Raw genomic sequence first — 13,129 nt, forward strand, 5'->3', positions numbered from 1 at the left:
TGAGCAAAGGCAATCTTTGCTGCCGTAATTATATGTAGTGTTAAATACTGGATTTCTTTTTTGTATTTTGCCGACATTATTCCTAATTAAAAAAAACTTCAGGTTTCCATTCTATTTTAACCCCTGTTATTGCTTCCAGCCAATTTTTGATCCTTTTCCAAAAAAATTTAGCCTCCTCACAGGTCCATCATAAATGGTAATATGTTCCGTGTATTGATTCACATTTCCAACATTTTGGGGAGGTATTTGTTAAGATTTTAGCTAACCTTGTTGGTGCCAGGTGCCATCTGTAAAACATTTTGTACTAGTTTTCTTTGTATGCAACTGATAGTGTCATTTTTAAGTTTGTTCCCCAAAATGTTTCCCATTTGTCTAATTCAATATTATAGCCAAAGTTCTGCGCCCATTTTATCATTTGTTCTTTCACAATTTCCTCTTCCATTTTATACTTCAGGAGAAATTTATATATTCTCCCTATCATCTTTCTATCTGAGCTTTGAATAATTAGTGTGGTTCTGTTTCGATGTCATATAATTTAGCATCATTATTATATTTAGTTTTGATTTGAAGGTAAGTTAGCCAGTCAACTTTCATGTTCTGTTCTGCCAATTCTTCAATTGTTTTTAAATTTCCCTGTGTATCAATTAAGTCTCTGTATCTTAGCATTTTGTTCATATTTATAAAATTTGGATGGGTCATCCTTTCTGTTGGTGATAGCCAATTCAGGATTTTCACATTGTGGTTTTTTTTTATTTTGAGCCAATTTTGCAATAACGCTCTTCTAATTAAATGATTTTGAAAGTATTTGTGCGTTTTATTTTTATCAACCCATAGGAATGTATGCCAGCCTGCTTGCAGCCTTCTAAGGTCAAAATTCTTTTATTCTTTAGCTCTATACAATCCTTCACTCCTGTTATTGTTACTGCTGATGCATATAATTCCCAATTTGGTAATGCTAAACCTCCCCTCTCCTTGCTGTCTTTCATTGACTTTAGTTTAATCCTCGCTTTGCGTCCCTGCCAAATGAACATAGCGGTTATTTTGTTTAATTCTTGAAAGAATGTTTTACCCGGATTAATAGGTGCAGATTGCAACAGGAATAAGATTCTTGGTAAAATATTCATTTTAATTGTCGCTATACATCCCATGAGTGATAGCTGAATGTTTTTCCAATTTTCTAAATCCTTCTTTATTTGTGTCACTAATTTAGTATAATTATCATCTTTAATTGGGGAACATTTTGCCGACACCCAGATCCCCAAGTATTTCACTTTCTTAGTTATTTGCATTCTGCTACTTCCAGTTCCCCTTCTTGCTTTCTTTGTCATGTTCCTGGTTATGATTTTTGTTTTGTCTTTATTGATCTTTAGTTCTGCCACTTCGCCATATTCTTCTAATTTTTGAATTAATTTCAGGCTGGATTCTAATGGATCCTCTAGAACAAATACTAAGTCATCAGCATAGGCTTGGACCTTATAGTCTTCATTTTTGAGTCTTAAACCTTTTATTCCCTGGTCCTTCCGAATTTCATTTAATAAAATTTCCAAAATGTTAATATAAGCCCTTTCTAATATTCAAAAAATAGACCAAAACATACTATTTCCAAAAGCTTTCTTTATCTTCTTTGTGAAGAAGGTGGGGGCGTCGCAAACTTTGAGATCGTGGAGCGGTAGATCGGACGGCTGGCTGTGCCTGCCGCTGCCGTAGCCGCCCCAGACGCCCCTCCCCCCTCCCCTGTTCTGCTCGCCTCGCTGCCTGCTGCCTTGCTGTCCTGTGGTCCTCTGGGGAAAAGATCTGGCAGTTCGTCTGACTGGTGTGGTTGCTCGGGTGAGGAGGAAGAATGACGCTCTGAATTCCGTGTTGCAGCTGAGGAAGCGAGAGGCCTGGATGCCCCCCCTTTTTTCCAACTTCTGGCCTCCGTGTCATCATAGCCGCCTCCAGGCATTACTCCTTTGTCTCCCTCCCCAGCCATCAGGAAGCCTTTACCATCTCCCTAGCCGCTTTGACTCTTCTCTACCTGGCCTGTGTCCGATGTCCTGCCTGTAACATCTGCTCTCCCCCGCCCGCCTGCCGCCTGCCATTGCTCTGGTTAGTTAGATAGGTTTAGATAAGAGATAGATATAGTTAGTTATAGGCATAGGTTTAGTTAGATAGTTAGATATAGTTTAGAAATAGTTACAAGGGCAACGGCTGGTTGCACCCGGGGGTGCGGGAGGAACTGAATGGCAGGGATTAGGGATAGGGTCAGGGCTTGAGATGGAGTTAGGGCTGGGTAGGGCCAGGTTAATGTATGATTAGTATTAGATTAGGTTGGTGTTGGGCTAAGATTGGGTGGGGTTAGGGTGTAGGTTAGTGTTAGGTTAGTGTTAGATTAGTTTAGATTAGTGATTAGGTCTAGGAGTAGGGTTGGGGGTGGGTTGGGATTAGGAGTGATAGAGGATAGCGACTGCAAGGGCGAGGACTTGGTTTCGGAAAGATCAGCGCTCTCTCTCCCCCCTCGCCTAAAGCGGCTCAGGCCAGTTTCAGACTTTGGCCCCCCAGACTTAATATCAGGAGAGAAACTTTTGTGCATGCGGTGCGCTGACCTTCTTTTGGACTCTAAGAGGGGTGAGGCTGACCAGTTGCTACTTGTGAACATCAGACTTTCATGCCTTACCCTTTCCCATGTACGGCTACCCTGTACACTATCGACTTTTGGTCTGGTAGCCGTGGACGTCTCTCCGGGACATAGAGGAGAGAGAGGAGCGGAGCAGTTCTCTCTCCACTTTTACATCATTGTTTGATAGCGCACTATCGCAGTGCTCCGTGCATTTTAACGTATGGTGAGTGCTTGAGATGTGACTGTGATGTATGTATGTACCCACTTTTATCATATAGTTGTATTTGTGTTTTTTAAATTGTTGTGGGGGAGTGTTTGTTTGGATGAGTGAGTACGTTTGAGAAGGCTGGGACTACAACTGGGTACCTCCTACACTGAGTGCTTTGCAGAAGTGTTAGGGGGGCCTGGGTTAACCCCCAGCCTTAGAATGTATGGTTCGAAGGGCTTGCCAGGGATGTCGATAGCCCTGGGGGAGGGTAGGGAGCCTATGGACATGGGAGTGGGCCGGAGCATTACGGTCTTAACTGGGAGGGGCAGATATGGCGGGGACTTTAGGGCAAGCCATTACCGGGGAAGGAGGGTTCGCTATGTTACAGAGATCCCTCCTTCTGGCCCTATTAGTCCCACTCCAAGGCCAGATGGCGCGAGTAGTCAGGGCCCTGGTCTCAGGCTGCTGTTGCTAAATGCCAGGTCTGTTGTTCACAAGGCTCCCCTCATCTGGGACTTAATTTTAGATGAGGGGGCAGACCTGGCATGTATTACTGAAACCTGGCTGGGCCCGGAGGGAGGAGTCCCCCTCACCGAGATGTGCCCAGAGGGTTTTCAGGTGCTTCACCAGCCGCGAACCCAGAGAAGGTGTGGGGGAGTGGCCGTGATTATCTGAGAGTCTTTAGTTCCTCGTAGGATCCCTGCTCCAGAGCTTGTCGGGTGTGAGTCCTTGCTGGTGAGGTTGGACCATGGGGGTCAAGTGGGCTTGCTGCTAACGTTCCTGCCTCCCAACAGCATTGCAGCAGCTCTCCCCTCGCTCTTCGAGTCAGTAGCCGAGTTGGCAGTTGAGTTCCCCAGGCTTATGGTGCTGGGGAATTTCAACTTGCCTTCGCTTGGCAAGCACTCTGATGGGGTGCAGGAATTCATGGCTTCCATGACAGCCATGGGCTTGACCCAAGTAATTCGGGATCCGACTCACTCGGCGGGTCACACACTTGACCTCGTATTCCTCTCGGAGCAGTGAAGTTGCGATCTTGGTCTGAGGGGTATTGAGATCTTGCCCCTGTCGTGGTCGGACCACTGCCTACTGAGGCTTGACTTTCGGAGGCCGATCCCCCACTGTAGGGAGGAGGAACTGATTAGGTGGTTCCACCCCAGGCGCCTTATGGACCCTATGGGCTTTCAGACGGCGCTTGGTGTTATACCTGATACTCTCGCCCGCGATTCGGTTAGGACGCTGGTTGCTGCTTGGAACTCGGTGGCGGCAAGGGCCCTTAACTGGATTGCGCCTTTACGGCCGATCCAAGGCAGTGGATCCAGGAGGGCTCCTTGGTTTACTGAGGAACTCTGGGAGATGAAGCGCCAAAAGAGACGCCTAGAGTGCCGCTGGAGATCCAGTAAGTCCGAGTCAGACCGAGCACTATTAAAATCCTGCATCAGAGCCTACCTCCGGGCAATTCGGACGTCAAAAAGAACTCACATTGCCGCTCTGATAGCTTCCGCTGAGTCACGCCCAGCCGCCTTGTTTAGGATAGCCCGTTCCCTCCTTAAAGGGAGGAATTCGGGCACTCCTTTACAAGGTAAGGCTGAGGAGTTCGTCCAATTCCTCGCGGATAAAGTGGTTCGGCTTCGGGCAAACCTGGACTCCAATTGCACAGAGCCAGCAGAGGTACCGGGGGAGGGTCTTGAGCGACATCGTTGGATTGATTTCCAGTCTGTTACTCCTGAGGAAGTGGACAAGGCCATCGGAGCAGTGAGTGCCTCCACATGTGTACTGGACCCGTGTCCCTCCTGGCTGGTCGCGAACAGCAGGGGAGTGACACAGGGCTGGATCCAGGCAATAGTGACTGCGTCTCTCCGGGAGGGGTCCTTTCCCCCCCCCTTTAAAGGAGGCAGTGGTGAGATCCCTACTGAAGAGACCGTCCTTGGATCCAGCCGTTTTCAATAACTACCATCCAGTCTCCAACCTCCCCTTTGTTGGGAAGGTTGTTGAGAAAGTGGTGGCCTCTCAGCTCCGGCGGTCCTTGGAAGAAGCCAATTATCTAGACGCCTTCCAATCTGGTTTCAGGCCTGGCTACAGCACAGAAACTGCTTTGGTCACACTGACCGATGATCTCTGGAGAGCCAGAGACGGGGGCCAGGCCTCCGTTCTGGTGCTCCTGGACCTCTCAGCAGCCTTCGATACCATCGACCATGGTATCCTTCTGCGGCGGTTGCGAGAGGTGGGGGTGGGAGGCACCATTTTTCGGTGGTTCTCCTCCTACCTCTCGGGCAGGTCGCAGTCGGTGTTGGTTGGAGGACAGAGGTCGACCCCTAGGCCCCTTAACTATGGGGTGCCGCAGGGGTCGGTCCTGTCCCCCCTCCTGTTTAACATTTACATGAAGTCACTGGGAGAGATCATCCGACGGCACGGGATAAAATACCACCAGTATGCGGACGATACTCAATTGTATCTGTCTGCCCCATGCCAGCTCAATGAAGCAGTTGACGTGATGTGTCAGTGCCTGGAGGATGTGAGGGTCTGGATGGGGGTTAACAAGCTGGCTCTCAATCCTGACAAGACCGAGTGGCTTGTGTTTTTTCCTCCCACAAATTGGCAAGGTATTCCATCACTCAGGCTGGGGGGTGAAATTATACGCCCCTCAGACAGGGTTCACAATTTGGGAGTCCTCCTGGACCCACAGCTGACCTTAGATCACCATTTGTCAGCTGTGACCAGGGGGGCATTTGCCCAGGTTCGCCTGGTGCACCAGTTGCGTCCCTGCCTGAACCGGGAGGATCTTACAACAGTCACTCATGCCCTTGTGACCTCAAGACTGGACTACTGCAATGCGCTCTACATGGGGCAACCCTTGAAGAGTGTTCGGAGACTTCAGCTGGTCCAGAACGCAGCTGCGCGAGCAATTGTGGGCGCCACGTTACATCTATCCTCTGCGAGCTGCACTGGTTGCCTATTGGGCTCCGGATACGCTTCAAGGTGCTAGTTATTACTTATAAAGCCCTTCATGGTATTGGACCTGGGTACTTGAGAGACCGTCTCCTGCCAATTACCTCCCATAGACCCATTACATCCCACAGATTAGGCCTCCTCCGAATTCCATCTGCCGGCCAATGCCGGCTGTCGACCACCCGGAGGAGGGCCTTCTCTGTGGCTGCTCCGGCCCTTTGAAACAAGCTCCCCGTGGAGATTCGCACCCTCGCCATCCTTCAGGTCTTCTGGACAGCCGTTAAGGCCTGGCTGTCCCAGCAAGCCTGGGGTTGAGTTCCCCCCCTTACTCGAATTTGCTGTGCTTGCTGTGTTTTTTAAATTGTTGTATCACTGTCCTGTTTGTCTTACTTTTTGTATTTGTTTTCCCCTTCCCCTGGTTTTTGTTCAGCCACCCTGAGTCCCTCCGGGGAATAGGGCAGCTTACAAATCGAATAAATACCAAATACCAATACGAAATCTTCTCAGTCCTAAGAAAAGAATTATTAAAGGAGCGGTGAGTTTAGAAAAAACAAAATCATTAGTCTCTTACCACCTATGGATAGCCATTTTTGCAGAAGAAATTAACTCTAGTTCAGACTTATCGACATACTGTATAATGCAAATATTTTTGTGCAGAACTAAATTATATTATTTCCAGGATAGAAGACTGGTTTCTTTTCCAATTTCAGACTGTGTGTGATCCTATAGCAACGACAACCCGAAAGAGCACTGACAAGCTGCGTGATATTCCTCCTAGTTAGGCATTTTTTACAACGAACGAACCTGGTTGGTCGATGGAGAAAAAGGAGGCATCAGGTATCAGGACAGTCCCAAAGACCAGGATCAATCTGTTTCATTGTTTGCCATAAGGTTAACCCACCTGAGTGGCTTTTTCATCTCTCCAACTTCCCATTAAAGTCAGACCAATTTTACCAAGCATCCGAGGGACAAATGAGCATCTTGTTCTGCGCCTTTAAGGGAAGAGGCAAAGCCCTGGGCACGGCTGAGCTGCGGTGAGCTTTTTTGTGTGTGTGCAAATGCAATTGCTGCGTCAGTAGCAGCTTCAAGTACCAACAGGATGAAGTGATAGGGCAAAGTCAGGATACTTGAAACAGAAGCCGTCATGCTATCTCAGGGCATAGAGACACTTTGACACAATACTCACCCAAGCTGGGATTCTCTGTCCACTGGTAAGAGTTTTCATGCAAAGACTGGTGTATTTTTAGGCAACACCGAGACGTTTGCTGCAGTGCTGTTTTTAAAAAAGAAAGCGGGAGATCAGGAAAAACAAGTGCCTGAAGACAAATCAGGGCAGTGAGCCTTACGTTCCTAAAATAAGAGATGCTGAGCAAGAGTAGGCATGGATGGCGCTGGAGGGATTTAAGCCTAATTCTATGTAGAGAGAGAATGTGTATATACATGCACAGTTTAGTTAAGAAAAAGAACTTCGTGTGTCTTCAGAGGCATGAATTAATTTCATTTTCTATGGCTTAGTTACAGCACAGAAAAAAAGATTCTGGAAATGTAAATCAAAAACAGAAGAGGAAAGTTAATACTAACCATGAGCTTATGAGGAGCCTGTGTAAGTAAAATTGCGGATGTAAATCTCAAGTGTACCAAATGTTTACATGGAGGTGGAAGAGTGCGTTGTGAGTCTTGGATTAGAGCAGGATGTCATACATCTCGTCTCTGCTGCACATCTAATTGGATTTCTGATTCTCAAGGACAATCCTGGATAAACGAAAGTGGCAGTTATATATTTGGAGAGGTTAAATGGTTTCTTGAAAGAAAGTCCTTGCTAACATCCAAGCATTAGAATTTCAAAAAGGGTGAGACACTGAAGCATTCTGTAAAGGAACAGAGTCAGTTAATGTAATTTTTTTTTAATACTGCAAGGAATTGGGCAGCCATCGCTATGAAAAACTGGCTACCTTCTTGTTCTGCTTGTATTTATGCATTTTGTACGTGCATGCATATATTTGATATTTGATAGTAAAGTGGAAAACAAGTCTTCATTCTTACCTGCCCCACCACAAACCTTTTAGAAACCTTCCTGAGAGTTTTATTTTTAAAATGTTCCAAACTGTTGAAATATGTTTACCTAGTTGCTGATCATGACATCGTTTTGCATATTCCTGCAAGTTTAAAGAAAATAGATCTTAAGCAGAAAAGAAATTGGGGATGAGGACAGAAAAAGAAATGTTTTATGAATGGAACAGTAAGAAGTAAAAAAAAAACAGAGGTTTGATTTTATTATTTGTTAAGACTGTCCAACTTCAAGAAGGTTCTTTGAATTTTCCTTGCGAATTCAGTTTATATATTCAAGGAAGGAGACTTAATGAGAGGTTTTTTTTTTTTAATGAATGGTGATTTCTAAATAACAATTAGGCTTTTCAAAGAAACTATAGTTTTTTGATATACAGGAATGTTGAGGAACTTCTAACCCACTCCATCCCGGATGTCTTTAGTCCTTCTTTCCCAAATCACTTGAAAGCTGTAATTCCACTTCTGTCTAAAGAAATGACTGTTAGTTTTACTTTGTAAAGTCTTTAGAGATTTTTAAAGTTCAGTTTAACTTAACCATTAACATCAAAAGACTGTCTCTTTGCCTTAATTGTCACTTCTACTGTTAATATTTAACCTAACAACAACCCGGAGTAATCCTAGTTCTAATTTTACAGGCAGTAGATCATGTAGACATGACAATAAGCATCACCCCTTAATTTGTTATCTTTCTGATTTATTATGCAATGGAGGAAAGTTTTTAGGATGGTGGAAATTTTTGAGGACCTTCTAATATTTCCTGTCTCTTTTGTTGAGAGTCTGCCTTGTGAATAGACATAGTGTGATTCACAGCTCCATCAAAAACCAAGCATAGCCATGGGTGCTGTGGCAGTTTCTATTCCCTCAGACACTCTTGGAGGACAACTCTATAACATCTTTCAAAACTGGGCACCATGTTTTGGCAGATCTTTTTAATTAGGCATGTTCCCAAATGTGCTCTTGCCAAAATTCCATTTTATTCAACCAAGATTCTATTTTCCATCACTGACGTATACTTAACACTGCAATGACAGCACTATTATGCAATAATTCAAAATGTAGCTGTAGTTTAGCTGCCTTTTAGTGTCATTAGAAAGCAAAAATGCAATATATTGCTACTTTTACTTGGATGAAAATTCACTTAAGGCCTTTCTCTATTAATTACAATCTTAGAACTTTATCTTGAAGTCAGCAGAAAATCGTATCTATTTGATATTTCTGTTTCCATTGCCAATCCACACCATGCCTCAGTGGCCTCTATTTCAAGTCATAGCAGACACCTGACTTCACTCCAAAATAAAGGGTGAACTAAAAAATTTGTAGTAAAGGGTGAACTAAACTAAATTGTAGTAAAAGATGAACTAAACAAATTTGACACCTCCTGAATGAAATTGGAATAAGAGGGAAAGGATACTTTACTATCAGTAAAATGAAGGATGACTTAAGGCTAGTTCAGTTGTGAGCTGAGGGCAAAGTAAAGGCAACATAATCAGAAATGGCAGAAAAAAGATATTCTCATCAGTAAGAGAGACGGCAAACACCCCCCACCCCCAATTATATAGATTGGAAGAGAGTTAAGAGAAATTGTTATGTGCTGCAAAGCAGCTTTCAAAATATATCTGAAGAATCATGATCCACTGCCAAACCCAAGACATGGAAGATCAGGTGACATACACTTCTTCCCTTTCCTGTGTATCTACAGTGCAAGCAGTTCATTCTTGTGGGACTGAGATGAGAGATTATATTTCACTGCCACTCCAGAGGGGAACTAAATATATCCTCTGGCAATTCAACCTTGCATGCATTTCCTTCAGCTTGTAGGGAAGCTTAGTGTGAGACACATTAGAGAAAACTCAATTTTGTATCAATGAGGGGATCCCATAAATCTGAATAAGTTTTGAGAATCAACCTTTACGAAATGATCTTTTTACATTTTGGGAGGGAAAAAATCTCTTTTCTTCTTTGACAGAGAATCAGAGAGGGATCCAGCTGTTTTGCAGTAGTAAAGTTTATTGGCCGCCCAGAGAAGCAAAACCCTATTCATTTCTTCCATAGAGAAAACTACAAGAATTGTTCTTTTACTTCTCTCCTGGAGAAAGAGGTGGGGGTTGCTGAGCAATGATGCCATTTAGTCATGAAAGCTCCCTGTATTTTGTGAATGGATTCTTGAAGTTAACAGCCTTAAGGACAACCCCTGCGCACCTCCAAATGCTCCAGCCATACAGGAACATACAGCCAGCTTATGACAACAAGCTCAATATTTTCTGCCATCATAAAACATTTACCAAAGCAATACAAAATTTGCTGCAAACTCAAAAGTTTCTGTACAGAAAACAGCTAAACAATACAATACAATAGCAGAGTTGGAAGGGACCTTCCAACTGTTTCAGACAAAGGGCTATCCAACATCTTCTTAAAGACTTCCAGTGTTGGGGCATTCACAACTTCTGGAGGCAAAGTGTTCCACTGATTAATTGTTCTAACTGCCAGGAAATTTCTCCTCAGTTCTAAGTTGCTTCTCTCCTTGATTAGTTTCCACCCATTGCCTCTTGTTCTACACTCAGGTGCCTTGGAGAATAGTTTGACTCCCTCTTCTTTGTGGCAAACCTTGAGATATTGGAATACTGCTATTGATGAGTTCCCCATTTATCCCCTCATCCAAATCATTGATGAAGATGTTGAAGAGTACTGGGCCTAAAACAGAGCCTTGGGGTACTCCACTGCATACTTCCCTCCATGTAGATGCAGTTCCATTGAGGACTACATGTTGAGTGCGGTTGGTCAGCCAGTTATGAATTCATCTGGTGGTGATGCTGTCTATCCCACATTTTTCTACTTTATCTAGTAGTAGGTTATGGTCTACTTTATCAAGTGCCTTACTGAAGTCCAAGTACATTATATCGACGGCATTCCTCTGGTCCACTAATTTTGTCACTTCAAAGAATGCAATAAGATTAGTCTGGCATGATCTGTTTTTGACAAACCCATATTGGCTTTTGGCTATTACTTTGTTTACTTCTAGGTGTTCACTAATTCATTGCTTGATTATCTTTTCCAGAATCTTCCCTGGTATTGAGGATAGGCTGATAGGTCTGTAGTTTCCTGGATCTATTTTTTTTTCCATTTTTGAATATGGGAACCACATCAGCTCTTTTCCAGTCCTAATGGCAGTTCCCCGGTGCTCCCGGATCTCTGAAAGATATAGTTCAGTGGTTCTGAGATCTCGTCTGCCAGTTCCTTCAGAACCCTGGGGTGTAATCCATCCAGGCCTGGTGATTTGAACTCGTCTAGGGTAGACAAGTGCTTACTTACCATTTTCTTCCCTATTTCAACTTGTGTTCCTAATCTGATTTTTGTGGTGCTGTTTTTGATAGGACTGTTTTTTCCCTTTGTATAAAGACAGATGCAAAAAATTAGTTAAATAGTTCTGCTTTCTCCCTGTTGCTTGTCACCTTCTTGCCACTTTCTCCCAGCAATGGACCAATTGTTTCCTTATCTTTTTTCTTGTTTTTAACATGTTGGAAGAAGCTTTTTTTGTTAATTTTTAATTTTGTTGTAAGCCTTTCTTCATTGTGAGCCTTAGCTTTCCTCACTTCATCTTTACAGGCTTAGGCTATTTGCTAATATTCTGCCTTAGTTATGTCCCCCTCTTTCCACTTTTTATACTTATCCTTTTTGTCTTTCAATTTGTCAGAGAGTTCTTTATGCAGCCATGCTGGTTTATTTTGGGAGCTGTTATTTTTCTTCTTCATTGGTATTGTGCTAGACTAGGCTTTTATATAGCAGTTATATAGCTATATAGCTACAGCAGTTTATGCTAGGAGACAGTCCAAAAAGCCAAAACTCAAGTTCAGGAAGAGCCAAGAGCAGTCCATTTCCATTCCAGGGTCGCAGATAACCCAAAAATTGCAAATAGACAGGTATAAGCATCCATTGTTACTTGGTAAAAAAACCCAGTTACAAAGTCTTGTTCCTATCCCTATCAATTTGACTAGTTTATTGCAAAAAATGCAAATAGGAGAAAGTTTCTTACAATCAATCAAAGCAATATATCAACAACAAACGGCTCAAATTATAGTCAATGGAAGATTAACAGACTCTTTTCAAATTGGAAAAGGCACAAGACAGGGTTGTCCCTTGTCTCCACTATTGTTTATTATAACTTTGGAAATACTGCTGAACAAAATACAGGGCTTGGAGGGTCTAAAGGGAATTAAGATTAGGCAGCAAGAGTACAGAGTGTGTGCTTTTGCGGATGACTTGGTTATAATATTAGATCAACCGCAGGAATCTAGTATGATCTTAATGAATATGATTAACCAATATGGTCAAGTGTCTGGCTTTAAAATAAATCTAGGGAAAACAAAAATACTAGCTATAAATATGAATACTAAACAAAAGGAAGAACTAGGAGGAATGATAGGATGTGAAACAGTTAAGAAGGTCAAATACTTGGGAGTTAATATCTCAACCTCAAATGGGAAATTATATAAGTATAATTATGAACCATTTTGGCATAGTATACAGACAGAGATGAAAAAATGGGACAAGTTGCAGTTATCTTTGTTGGGAAGAATAGCAGCAGTGAAAATGAATATCTTACCTAAATTTTTATTTCTTTTCCAAATGCTACCTATACTTAAAAAAGATGCGATCTGCTAGAATGGCAGAAGGGTATTAATAAATTTGTATGGGCAGGAAAGAAGCCGAGAGTAAAACTAAAAATAATGCAAGATGTGCATGAGAGGGGAGTGGGCAATTCCTAGACATGCAATAGAAAATATGAACATAGCACAAAAACAGGATATAATCACTTACAGACAGCTTCTTACCCTAGAAAGGGGTGTATTACAACTAAAATCCTTAGATGTATTAAAAGAGGAAAAGGTAATTCAAACTTGGTTCCAGTATGGACAGCTACAGGCCAGGTGGAAAATGGATCAAAAAATTGGTTTCATGCAAGTCGAGGATAATTTATTTAAACAAATAAGAGATCAAAGTTTAATGCATATAAAGAGGATATACAATGAATTAGTACAGATGGATTCTGAAACAGAATTAGTTAAAGATTGTATGATTAAGTGGGCTCAAAATATTGAAGAACCAATAATGTTGGATACATGGGAAAGAATTTGGGTAAGAAATGTAAAATTTACACAAGCCCAAAACTTGAGAGAAAATTTTTACAAGATGTTCTATAGATGGCATTTAGATCCTAAAAAGTTGGCTTCTATGTATCCGAATTTACAACCTAAATGTTGGAGATGTGGTTCTCTCGATGCTACATATTTCCACATATGGTGGACTTGCCA

General features: G+C 42.8%; 1 protein-coding gene across 1 annotated transcript in view; it reads left to right on the forward strand.

Annotated features, from left to right (window-relative positions):
* Nucleotides 1-6,831: 6,831 nt before the first annotated feature.
* Nucleotides 6,832-13,129, forward strand: part of PLCD4 (phospholipase C delta 4) — a 61,951-nt gene continuing 55,653 nt past the window's right edge. Inside the window, exons 1-2 of the mRNA XM_087712971.1 lie at nt 6,832-6,964; nt 7,269-7,356. The gene's annotated coding sequence lies outside the window, so the exon portion shown is untranslated. The remainder of the gene's footprint in view (nt 6,965-7,268; nt 7,357-13,129) is intronic.

This window comes from Thamnophis sirtalis, unplaced genomic scaffold (genome assembly GCF_051295495.1).
Source record: "Thamnophis sirtalis isolate CommonGarterSnake01/CBP01778 unplaced genomic scaffold, rThaSir2_p1.2 scaffold_1, whole genome shotgun sequence".
Taxonomy (NCBI): domain Eukaryota; kingdom Metazoa; phylum Chordata; class Lepidosauria; order Squamata; family Natricidae; genus Thamnophis; species Thamnophis sirtalis.